A 12905-nucleotide genomic window follows, 5' to 3' on the forward strand; every position below is an offset into this window, starting at 1 on the left:
ATTTCCAAGTATTCCCTGGTGAGCCAGGTGCTACATCGTATGGGCCATACAAGAGAAGCTAGCTGAACGCCTTGTCCAAAAGCAACTTACTTCGGAGAGTTGAGCTCACCCTCAGTCCCTCACAGTTGCACACTGCCTGCAGAAAGAGTTTCCAACATCTGAACCACAGCCGTTTGTCAGAGGTAGTGAGACGCAAGTGGAATAAGCAGACCTGGAGGGTGTCTCCAGCTGCAGTGGAGTGGTATTCTGGGTAGCTCCTGGCTTAGAACACTGTTACGTTCTCAGTGCCCGAGGAACGCAGCTAGGGGAAATCAGGATTGTAGGCCTATTTCCTTGTGCGAGCTGAGTTCAGGGCAAGACCCTCGCGCATCCTGACTGCCCGTAGAGGTAGGTCTCAGCATCCTTATGTTAGTTGCCGGTAGCGGTTGTGTGAAGAGCATGTGGAAGTGACAGGATTCTCCTCAAGTGTATCTGATCTCAATACAGAGATTGCAAACGTCCTTGTTCACTGAGAGCGTAGCTCGGTCCTAGCTCCCATTAAACTGTCTAGCAGACATCTGCCTGCAAACCATACACACTTCCGAGAGTTGAGCTTATGGACTGTCCCTCCCACATCCTGCCTGCAGGTACACCGCGCTCCTAACTGGCCTAGCCCCGACGCGTGCCTGAAGTGTTGTGAGAGGTAAGTGGAAAGTCGCGGCCCACAAGACTAGTGCATCCAAGCTCAATCCAGCGATTTCCTAGTATTCCCTGTGTGAGCCAGGTGCTACATCCTACGTGCCATACAAGAGAAGCTAGCTGAACGCCTTGTCCAAAAGCAACTTACTTCGGAGAGTTGAGCTCACCCTCAGTCCCTCACAGTTGCACACTGCCTGCAGAAAGAGTTTCCAACATCTGAACCACAGGCGTTTGTCAGAGGATTGTGAGACGCAAGTGGAATAAGCAGACCTGGAGGGTGTCTCCAGCTGCAGTGGAGTGGTATTCTCGTTAGAGCCTGGCTTAGAACAGTTTTACGTTCTCAGTGCCCGAGGAACGCAGCTAGTTGAATGCTGGCTTGTAGGCTTGCTTCCTTGTGAGAGCTGAGTTCAGGGAAGGACCCTCCCGCATCCTGACTGCCCGTAGATGTAGGTCCCAGCATCCTTATGTTAGTTGCTGGAAGCGGTTGTGTGAAGAGCATGTGGAAGTGACAGGATTTTCCTCAAGTGTATCTGATCTCAATACAGACATTGCAAACGTCCTTGTTCACTGAGAGCGTAGCTCGGTCCTAGCTCCAATCAAAGTGTCCAGCAGACATCTGCCTGCAAAGCATACACACTTCCGAGAGTTGAGCTTATGGACTGTCCCTCCCACATCCTGCTTGCACGTACACCGCGATCCTAACAGGCCTAACCCGATGCGTGCCTAAGTGTTGTGAGAGGTAAGTGGAAAGTCGCGGCCCACAAGACTAGTGCATCCAAGCTCAATCCAGCGATTTCCTAGTATTCCCTGTGTGAGCCAGGTGCTACATCCTACGTGCCATACGAGAGAAGCTAGCTGAACGCCTTGTCCAAAAGCAACTTACTTCGGAGATTTGAGCTCACCCTCAGTCACTCACAGTTGCACACTGCCTGCAGAAAGAGTTTCCAACATCTGAACCACAGCCGTTTGTCAGAGGTTGTGAGACGCAAGTGGAATAAGCAGACCTGGAGGGTGTCTCCAGCTGCAGTGGAGTGGTATTCTGGGTAGCTCCTGGCTTAGAAGACTGTTACGTTCTCAGTGCCCGAGGAACGCAGCTAGTGGAAATCTGGATTGTAGGCCTACTTACTTGTGCGAGCTGAGTTCAGGGCAGGACCCTCCCACATCCTGACTGCCCGTAGACGTAGGTCCCAGCATCCTTATGTTAGGAGCCGGAAGCGGTTGTGTGAAGAGCATGCGGAAGTGACAGGATTCTCCTCGTGTATCTGATCTCAATACAGACATTGCAAACGTCCTTGTTCACTGAGAGCGTAGCTCGGTGCTAGCTCCCATCAAAGTGTCTAGCAGACATCTGCCTGCAAAGCATGCACACTTCCGAGAGTTGAGCTTATGGACTGTCCCTCCCACATCCTGCCTGCACGTACACCGCGCTCCTAACAGGCCTAGCCCCGATGCGTGCCTGAAGTGTTGTGAGAGGTAAGTGGAAAGTCGCGGCCCACAAGACTAGTGCATCCAAGCTCAATCCAGCGATATTTCCTAGAATTCCCTGTGTGACCCAGGTGCTACGTCCTACGTGCCATACAAGAGAAGCTAGCTGAACGCCTTGTCCAAAGCAACTTACTTCGGAGAGTTGAGCTCACCCTCAGTCCCTCACAGTTGCACACTGCCTGCAGAAAGAGTTTCCAACATCTAAACCACAGCCGTTTGTCAGAGGCTTGTGAGACGCAAGTGGAATAAGCAGACCTGGAGGGTGTCTCCAGCTGCAGTGGAGTGGTATTCTGGGTAGCTCCTGGCTTAGAACACTGTTACGTTCTCAGTGCCCGAGGAACGCAGCTAGTTGAAAGCCTGCTTGTAGGCTTGCTTCCTTCTGAGAGCTGAGTTCAGGGCAGGACCCTCCCGCATCCTGACTGCCCGTAGACGTAGGTCCCAGCATCCTTATGTTAGGCGCCAGAAGAGGTTGTGTGAAGAGCATGTGGAGGTGACAGGATTCTCCTCAAGTGTATCTGATCTCAATTCAGACATTGCAAACGTCCTTGTTCAATGAGAGTGTAGCTCGGTCCTAGCTCCCATCAAAGTGTCTAGCAGACATCTGCCTGCAAAGCATGCACACTTCCGAGAGTTGAGCTTATGGACTGTCCCTCCCACATCCTGCCTGCACGTACACCGCGCTCCTAACAGGCCTAGCCCCGATGCGTGCCTGAAGTGTTGTGAGAGGTAAGTGGAAAGTCGCGGCCCACAAGACTAGTGCATCCAAGCTCAATCCAGCGATTTCCTAGTATTCCCTGTGTGAGCCAGATGCTACATCCTAAGTGCCATACGAGAGAAGCTAGCTGAACGCCTTGTCCAAAGCAACTTACTTCGGAGAGTTGAGCTCACCCTCAGTCCCTCACAGTTGCACACTGCCTGCAGAAAGAGTTTCCAACATCTGAACCACAGCCGTTTGTCAGAGGCTTGTGAGACGCAAGTGGAATAAGCAGACCTGGAGGGTGTCTCCAGCTGCAGTAGAGTGGTATTCTGGGTAGCTCCTGGCTTAGAACACTGTTACGTTCTCAGTGCCCGAGGAACGCAGCTAGTTGAAAGGTGGTTTGTAGGCGTGCTTCCTTTTGAGAGCTGAGTTCAGGGCAGGACCCTCCCGCATCCTGATTGCCCGTAGACGTCGGTCCCAGCATCCTTATGTTAGGCGCCTGAAGAGGTTGTGTGAAGAGCATGTGGAGGTGACAGGATTCTCCTCAAGTGTATCTGATCTCAATTCAGACATTGCAAACGTCCTTGTTCAATGAGAGTGTAGCTCGGTCCTAGCTCCCATCAAAGTGTCTAGCAGACATCTGCCTGCAAAGCATGCACACTTCCCAGAGTTGAGCTTATGGACTGTCCCTCCCACATCCTGCCTGCACGTACACCGCGCTATCAGGCCTAGCCCCGATGCGTGCCTGAAGTGTTGTGAGAGGTAAGTGGAAAGTCGCGGCCCACAAGACTAGTGCATCCAAGCTCAATCCAGCGATATTTCCTAGTATTCCCTGGTGAGCCAGGTGCTACATCGTATGTGCCATACAAGAGAAGCTAGCTGAACGCCTTGTCCAAAAGCAACTTACTGCGGAGAGTTCAGCTCACCCTCAGTCCCTCACAGTTGCACACTGCCTGCAAAAGAGTTTCCAACATCTGAACCACAGGCGTTTGTCAGAGGCTTGTGAGACGCAAGTGGAATAAGCAGACCTGGAGGGTGTCTCCAGCTGCAGTGGAGTGGTATTCTGGGTAGCTCCTGGCTTAGAACACTGTTACGTTCTCAGTGCCCGAGGAACGCAGCTAGCTGAAAGCTGGCTTGTAGGCTTGCTTCCTTGTGAGAGCTGAGTTCAGGGCAGGACCCTCCCGCATCCTGACTGCCCGTAGATGTAGGTCCCAGCATCCTTATGTTAGTTGCTGGAAGCGGTTGTGTGAAGAGCATGTGGAAGTGACAGGATTCTCCTCAAGTGTATCTGATCTCAATACAGACATTGCAAACGTCCTTGTTCAATGAGAGCGTATCCCGGTCCTAGCTCCCATCAAAGTGTCTAGGAGACATCTGCCTACAAAGCATACACACTTCGAGAGTTGAGCTTATGGACTGTTCCTCCCACACCCTGCCTGCACGTACACCGCGATCCTAACAGGCCTAACCCGATGCGTGCCTAAGTGTTGTGAGAGGTAAGTGGAAAGTCGCGGCCCACAAGACTAGTGCATCCAAGCTCAATCCAGCGATTTCCTAGTATTCCCTGTGTGAGCCAGGTGCTACATCCTACGTGCCGTACGAGAGAAGCTAGCTGAACGCCTTGTCCAAAAGCAACTTACTTCGGAGAGTTGAGCTCACCCTCAGTCCCTCACAGTTGCACACTGCCTGCAGAAAGAGTTTCCAACATCTGAACCACAGCCGTTTGTCAGAGGCTTGTGAGACGCAAGTGGAATAAGCAGACCTGGAGGGTGTCTACAGCTGCAGTGGAGTGGTATTCTGGGTAGCGCCTGGCTTAGAACACTGTTACGTTCTCAGTGCCCGAGGAACGCAGCTAGTGGAAATCTGGATTGTAGGCCTACTTCCTTGTGCGAGCTGAGTTCAGGGCAGGACCCTCCCGCATCTGACTGCCCATAGACCTAGGTCCCAGCATCCTTATGTTAGGAGCCGGAAGCGGTTGTGTGAAGAGCATGCGGAAGTGACAGTATTCTCCTCAAGTGTATCTGATCTCAATACAGAGATTGCAAACGTCCTTGTTCACTGAGAGCGTAGCTCGGTGCTAGCTCCCATCAAAGTGTCTAGCAGACATCTGCCTGCAAAGCATGCACACTTCCGAGAGTTGAGCTTATGGACTGTCCCTCCCACATCCTGCCTGCACGTACACCGCGCTCCTAACAGGCCTAGCCCCGATGCGTGCCTGAAGTGTTGTGAGAGGTAAGTGGAAAGTCGCGGCCCACAAGACTAATGCATACAAGCTCAAGCCAGCGATTTCCTAGTATTCCCTGTGTGAGCCAGGTGCTACATCCTAAGTGCCATACGAGAGAAGCTAGCTGAACGCCTTGTCCAAAAGCAACTTACTTCGGAGAGTTGAGTTCACCCTCAGTCACTCACAGTTGCACACTGCCTGCAGAAAGAGTTTCCAACATCTGAACCACAGCCGTTTGTCAGAGGCTTGTGAGACGCAAGTCGAATAAGCAGACCTGGAGGGTGTCTCCAGCTGCAGTAGAGTGGTATTCTGGGTAGCTCCTGGATTAGAACACTGTTACGTTCTCAGTGACCGAGGAACGCAGCTAGTTGAAAGCTGGCTTGTAGGCGTACTTCCTTGTGCGAGCTGAGTTCAGGGCAAGACCCTCCCGCATCCTGACTGCCCGTAGAGGTAGGTCCCAGCATCCTTATGTTAGTTGCCGGAAGCGGTTGTGTGAAGAGCATGTGGAAGTGACAGGATTCTCCTCAAGTGTATCTGATCTCAATACAGAGATTGCAAATGTCCTTGTTCACTGAGAGCGTAGCTCGGTCCTAGCTCCCATCAAAGTGTCTAGCAGACATCTGCCTGCAAAGCATACACACTTCTGAGAGTTGAACTTATGGACTGTCCCTCCCACATCCTGCTTGCACGTACACCGCGATCCTAACAGGCCTAACCCGATGCGTGCCTAAGTGTTGTGAGAGGTAAGTGGAAAGTCGCGGCCGACAAGTCTAGTGCATCCAAGCTCAATCCAGCGATTTCCTAGTATTCCCTGTGTGAGCCAGGTGCCACATCCTACGTGCCATACGAGAGAAGCTAGCTGAACGCGTTGTCCAAAAGCAACTTACTTCGGAGAGTTGAGCTCACCCTCAGTCACTCACAGTTGCACACTGCCTGCAGAAAGAGTTTCCAACATCTGAACCACAGCCGTTTGTCAGAGGCTTATGAGACGCAAGTGGAATAAGCAGACCTGGAGGGTGTCTCCAGCTGCAGTAGAGTGGTATTCTGGGTAGCTCCTGGCTTAGAACACTGTTACGTTCTCAGTGCCCGAGGAACGCAGCTAGTTGAAAGCTGGCTTGTAGGCGTGCTTTCTTGTGCGAGCTGAGTTGAGGGCAGGACCCTCCCGCGTCCTGACTGCCCGTAGATGTAGGTCCCAGCATCCTTATGTTAGTTGCTGGAAGCGGTTGTGTGAAGAGCATGTGGAAGTGACAGGATTCTCCTCAAGTGTATCTGATCTCAATACAGACATTGCAAACGTCCTTGTTCACTGAGAGCGTAGCTCGGTCCTAGCTCCCATCAAAGTGTCTAGCAGACATCTGCCTGCAAAGCATACACACTTCCGAGAGTTGAGCTTATGGACTGTCCCTCCCACATCCTGCTTGCAGGTACACCGCGATCCTAACAGGCCTAGCCCCGATGCGTGTCTGAAGTGTTGTGAGAGGTAAGTGGAAAGTCGCGGCCCACAAGACTAGTGCATCCAAGCTCAATCCAGCCTTATTTCCAAGTATTCCCTGGTGAGCCAGGTGCTACATCGTATGGGCCATACAAGAGAAGCTAGCTGAACGCCTTGTCCAAAACCAACTTACTTCGGAGAGTTGAGCTCACCCTCAGTCCCTCACAGTTGCACACTGCCTGCAGAAAGAGTTTCCAACATCTGAACCACAGCCGTTTGTCAGAGGTTGTGAGACGCAAGTGGAATAAGCAGACCTGGAGGGTGTCTCCAGCTGCAGTGGAGTGGTATTCTGGGTAGCTCCTGGCTTAGAACACTGTTACGTTCTCAGTGCCCGAGGAACGCAGCTAGGGGAAATCTGGATTGTAGGCCTATTTCCTTGTGCGAGCTGAGTTCAGGGCAAGACCCTCGCGCATCCTGACTGCCCGTAGAGGTAGGTCTCAGCATCCTTATGTTAGTTGCCGGTAGCGGTTGTGTGAAGAGCATGTGGAAGTGACAGGATTCTCCTCAAGTGTATCTGATCTCAATACAGAGATTGCAAACGTCCTTGTTCACTGAGAGCGTTGCTCGGTCCTCGCTCCAATCAAAGTGTCTAGCAGACATCTGCCTGCAAACCATACACACTTCCGAGAGTTGAGCTTATGGACTGTCCCTCCCACATCCTGCCTGCAGGTACACCGCGCTCCTAACTGGCCTAGCCCCGACGCGTGCCTGAAGTGTTGTGAGAGGTAAGTGGAAAGTCGCGGCCCACAAGACTAGTGCATCCAAGCTCAATCCATCGATTTCCTAGTATTCCCTGTGTGAGCCAGGTGCTACATCCTACGTGCCATACAAGAGAAGCTAGCTGAACGCCTTGTCCAAAAGCAACTTACTTCGGAGAGTTGAGCTCACCCTCAGTCCCTCACAGTTGCACACTGCCTGCAGAAAGAGTTTCCAACATCTGAACCACAGGCGTTTGTCAGAGGATTGTGAGACTTAAGTGGAATAAGCAGACCTGGAGGGTGTCTCCAGCTGCAGTGGAGTGGTATTCTCGTTAGAGCCTGGCTTAGAACAGTTTTACGTTCTCAGTGCCCGAGGAACGCAGCTAGTTGAATGCTGGCTTGTAGGCTTGCTTCCTTGTGCGAGCTGAGTTCAGGGCAGGACCCTCCCGCGTCCTGACTGCCCGTAGATGTAGGTCCCAGCATCCTTATGTTAGTTGCTGGAAGCGGTTGTGTGAAGAGCATGTGGAAGTGACAGGATTCTCCTCAAGTGTATCTGATCTCAATACAGACATTGCAAACGTCCTTGTTCACTGAGAGCGTAGCTCGGTCCTAGCTCGCATCAAAGTGTCTAGCAGACATCTGCCTGCAAAGCATACACACTTCCGAGAGTTGAGCTTATGGACTGTCCCTCCCACATCCTGCTTGCAGGTACACCGCGATCCTAACAGGCCTAGCCCCGATGCGTGCCTGAAGTGTTGTGAGAGGTAAGTGGAAAGTCGCGGCCCACAAGACTAGTGCATCCAAGCTCAATCCAGCCTTATTTCCAAGTATTCCCTGGTGAGCCAGGTGCTACATCGTATGGGCCATACAAGAGAAGCTAGCTGAACGCCTTGTCCAAAAGCAACTTACTTCGGAGAGTTGAGCTCACCCTCAGTCCCTCACAGTTGCACACTGCCTGCAGAAAGAGTTTCCAACATCTGAACCACAGCCGTTTGTCAGAGGTTGTGAGACGCAAGTGGAATAAGCAGACCTGGAGGGTGTCTCCAGCTGCAGTGGAGTGGTATTCTGGGTAGCTCCTGGCTTAGAACACTGTTACGTTCTCAGTGCCCGAGGAACGCAGCTAGTGGACATCTGGATTGTAGGCCTATTTCCTTGTGCGATCTGAGTTCAGGGCAGGACCCTCCCGCATCCTGACTGCCCATAGACCTAGGTCCCAGCATCCTTATGTTAGGAGCCGGAAGCGGTTGTGTGAAGAGCATGCGGAAGTGACAGGATTCTCCTCAAGTGTATCTGATCTCAATACAGACATTGCAAACGTCCTTGTTCACTGAGAGCGTAGCTCGGTGCTAGCTCCCATCAAAGTGTCTAGCAGACATCTGCCTGCAAAGCATGCACACTTCCGAGAGTTGAGCTTATGGACTGTCCCTCCCACATCCTGCCTGCACGTACACCGCGCTCCTAACAGGCCTAGCCCCGATGCGTGCCTGAAGTGTTGTGAGAGGTAAGTGGAAAGTCGCGGCCCACAAGACTAGTGCATCCAAGCTCAATCCAGCGATATTTCCTAGAATTCCCTGTGTGACCCAGGTGCTACATCCTACGTGCCATACAAGAGAAGCTAGCTGAACGCCTTGTCCAAAGCAACTTACTTCGGAGAGTTGAGCTCACCCTCAGTCCCTCACAGTTGCACACTGTCTGCAGAAAGAGTTTCCAACATCTGAACCACAGCCGTTTGTCAGAGGCTTGTGAGACGCAAGTGGAATAAGCAGACCTGGAGGGTGTCTCCAGCTGCAGTGGAGTGGTATTCTGGGTAGCTCCTGGCTTAGAACACTGTTACGTTCTCAGTGCCCGAGGAACGCAGCTAGTTGAAAGCTGGCTTGTAGGCGTGCTTCCTTGTGAGAGCTGAGTTCAGGGCAGGACCCTCCCGCATCCTGACTGCCCGTAGACGTAGGTCCCAGCATCCTTATGTTAGGCGCCAGAAGAGGTTGTGTGAAGAGCATGTGGAGGTGACAGGATTCTCCTCAAGTGTATCTGATCTCAATTCAGAGATTGCAAACGTCCTTGTTCAATGAGAGTGTAGCTCGGTCCTAGCTCCCATCAAAGTGTCTAGCAGACATCTACCTGCAAAGCATGCACACTTCCGAGAGTTGAGCTTATGGACTGTCCCTCCCACATCCTGCCTGCACGTACACCGCGCTCCTAACAGGCCTAGCCCCGATGCGTGCCTGAAGTGTTGTGAGAGGTAAGTGGAAAGTCGCGGCCCACAAGACTAGTGCATCCAAGCTCAATCCAGCGATTTCCTAGTATTCCCTGTGTGAGCCAGGTGCTACATCCTACGTGCCATACAAGAGAAGCTAGCTAAACGCCTTGTCCAAAAGCAACTTACTTCGGAGAGTTGAGCTCACCCTCAGTCCCTCACAGTTGCACACTGCCTGCAGAAAGAGTTTCCTACATCTGAACCACAGCCGTTTGTCAGAGGTTGTGAGACGCAAGTGGAATAAGCAGACCTGGAGGGTGTCTCCAGCTGCAGTGGAGTGGTATTCTGGGTAGCTCCTGGCTTAGAACACTGTTACGTTCTCAGTGCCCGAGGAACGCAGCTAGGGGAAATCTGGATTGTAGGCCTATTTCCTTGTGCGAGCTGAGTTCAGGGCAAGACCCTCGCGCATCCTGACTGCCCGTAGAGGTAGGTCTCAGCATCCTTATGTTAGTTGCCGGTAGCGGTTGTGTGAAGAGCATGTGGAAGTGACAGGATTCTCCTCAAGTGTATCTGATCTCAATACAGAGATTGCAAACGTCCTTGTTCACTGAGAGCGTAGCTCGGTCCTAGCTCCCATTAAACTGTCTAGCAGACATCTGCCTGCAAACCATACACACTTCCGAGAGTTGAGCTTATGGACTGTCCCTCCCACATCCTGCCTGCACGTACACCGCGCTCCTAACTGGCCTAGCCCCGACGCGTGCCTGAAGTGTTGTGAGAGGTAAGTGGAAAGTCGCGGCCCACAAGACTAGTGCATCCAAGCTCAATCCAGCGATTTCCTAGTATTCCCTGTGTGAGCCAGGTGCTACATCCTACGTGCCATACAAGAGAAGCTAGCTGAACGCCTTGTCCAAAAGCAACTTACTTCGGAGAGTTGAGCTCACCCTCAGTCCCTCACAGTTGCACACTGCCTGCAGAAAGAGTTTCCAACATCTGAACCACAGCCGTTTGTCAGAGGCTTGTGGGACGCAAGTGGAATAAGCAGACCTGGAGGGTGTCTCCAGCTGCAATGGAGTGGTATTCTGGGTAGCGCCTGGCTTAGAACACTGTTACGTTCTCAGTGCCCGAGGAACGCAGCTAGTTGAAAGCTGGCTTGTAGGCTTGCTTCCTTGTGAGAGCTGAGTTCAGGGCAGGACCCTCCCGCTTTCTGACTCCCCATAGACGTAGGTCCCAACATCCTTATGTTAGTTGCCGGAAGCTATTGTGTGAAGAGCATGTGGAAGTGACAGGATTCTCCTCAAGTGTATCTGATCTCAATACAGACATTGCAAACGTCCTTGTTCACTGAGAGCGTAGCTCGGTCCTAGCTCCCATCAAAGTGTCTAGCAGACATCTGCCTGCAAAGCATACACACTTCCGAGAGTTGAGCTTATGGACTGTCCCTCCCACATCCTGCTTGCACGTACACCGCGATCCTAACAGGCCTAACCCGATGCGTGCCTAAGTGTTGTGAGAGGTAAGTGGAAAGTCGCGGCCCACAAGACTAGTGCATCCAAGCTCAATCCAGCGATTTCCTGGTATTCCCTGTGTGAGCCAGGTGCTACATCCTACGTGCCATACGAGAGAAGCTAGCTGAACGCCTTGTCCAAAAGCAACTTACTTCGGAGATTTGAGCTCACCCTCAGTCACTCACAGTTGCACACTGCCTGCAGAAAGAGTTTCCAACATCTGAACCACAGCCGTTTGTCAGAGGTTGTGAGACGCAAGTGGAATAAGCAGACCTGGAGGGTGTCTCCAGCTGCAGTGGAGTGGTATTCTGGGTAGCTCCTGGCTTAGAACACTGTTACGTTCTCAGTGCCCGAGGAACGCAGCGAGTTGAAAGCTGGCTTGTAGGCGTACTTCCTTTTGCGAGCTGAGTTCAGGGCAAGACCCTCCCGCATCCTGACTGCCCGTAGAGGTAGGTCCCAGCATCCTTATGTTAGTTGCCGGAAGCGGTTGTGTGAAGAGCATGTGGAAGTGACAGGATTCTCCTCAAGTGTATCTGATCTGAATACAGAGATTGCAAACGTCCTTGTTCACTGAGAGCGTAGCTCGGTCCTAGCTCCCATCAAAGTGTCTAGCAGACATCTGCCTGCAAAGCATACACACTTCTGAGAGTTGAACTTATGGACTGTCCCTCCCACATCCTGCTTGCACGTACACCGCGATCCTAACAGGCCTAACCCGATGCGTGCCTAAGTGTTGTGAGAGGTAAGTGGAAAGTCGCGGCCGACAACACTAGTGCATCCAAGCTCAATCCAGCGATTTCCTAGTATTCCCTGTGTGAGCCAGGTGCCACATCCTACGTGCCATACGAGAGAAGCTAGCTGAACGCGTTGTCCAAAAGCAACTTACTTCGGAGAGTTGAGCTCACCCTCAGTCACTCACAGTTGCACACTGCCTGCAGAAAGAGTTTCCAACATCTGAACCACAGCCGTTTGTCAGAGGCTTATGAGACGCAAGTGGAATAAGCAGACCTGGAGGGTGTCTCCAGCTGCAGTAGAGTGGTATTCTGGGTAGCTCCTGGCTTAGAACACTGTTACGTTCTCAGTGCCCGAGGAACGCAGCTAGTTGAAAGGTGGCTTGTAGGCCTGCTTCCTTTTGAGAGCTGAGTTCAGGGCAGCACCCTCCCGCATCCTGATTGCCCGTAGACGTAGGTCACAGCATCCTTATGTTAGGCGCCAGAAGAGGTTGTGTGAAGAGCATGTGGAGGTGACAGGATTCTCCTCAAGTGTATCTGATCTCAATTCAGACATTGCAAACGTCCTTGTTCAATGAGAGTGTAGCTCGGTCCTAGCTCCCATCAAAGTGTCTAGCAGACATCTGCCTGCAAAGCATGCACACTTCGAGAGTTGAGCTTATGGACTGTCCCTCCCACATCCTGCCTGCACGTACACCGCGCTAACAGGCCTAGCCCCGATGCGTGCCAGAAGTGTTGTGAGAGGTAAGTGGAAAGTCGCGGCCCACAAGACTAGTGCATCCAAGCTCAATCCAGCGATATTTCCTAGAATTCCCTGTGTGAGCCAGGTGCTACATTCTACGTGCCATACAAGAGAAGCTAGCTGAACGCCTTGTCCAAAGGCAACTTACTTCGGAGAGTTGAGCTCACCCTCAGTCCCTCACAGTTGCACACTGCCTGCAGAAAGAGTTTCCAACATCTGAACCACAGCCGTTTGTCAGAGGCTTCTGAGACGCAAGTGGAATAAGCAGACCTGGAGGGTGTCTCCAGCTGCAGTGGAGTGGTATTCTGGGTAGCGCCTGGCTTAGAACACTGTTACGTTCTCAGTGCCCGAGGAACGCAGCTAGTTGAAAGCTGGCTTGTAGGCGTGCTTTCTTGTGCGAGCTGAGTTCAGGGCAGGACCCTCCCGCGTCCTGACTGCCCGTAGATGTAGGTCCCA

This window comes from Vulpes vulpes, chromosome 5, assembly GCF_048418805.1.
Source record: "Vulpes vulpes isolate BD-2025 chromosome 5, VulVul3, whole genome shotgun sequence".
NCBI lineage: Eukaryota > Metazoa > Chordata > Mammalia > Carnivora > Canidae > Vulpes > Vulpes vulpes.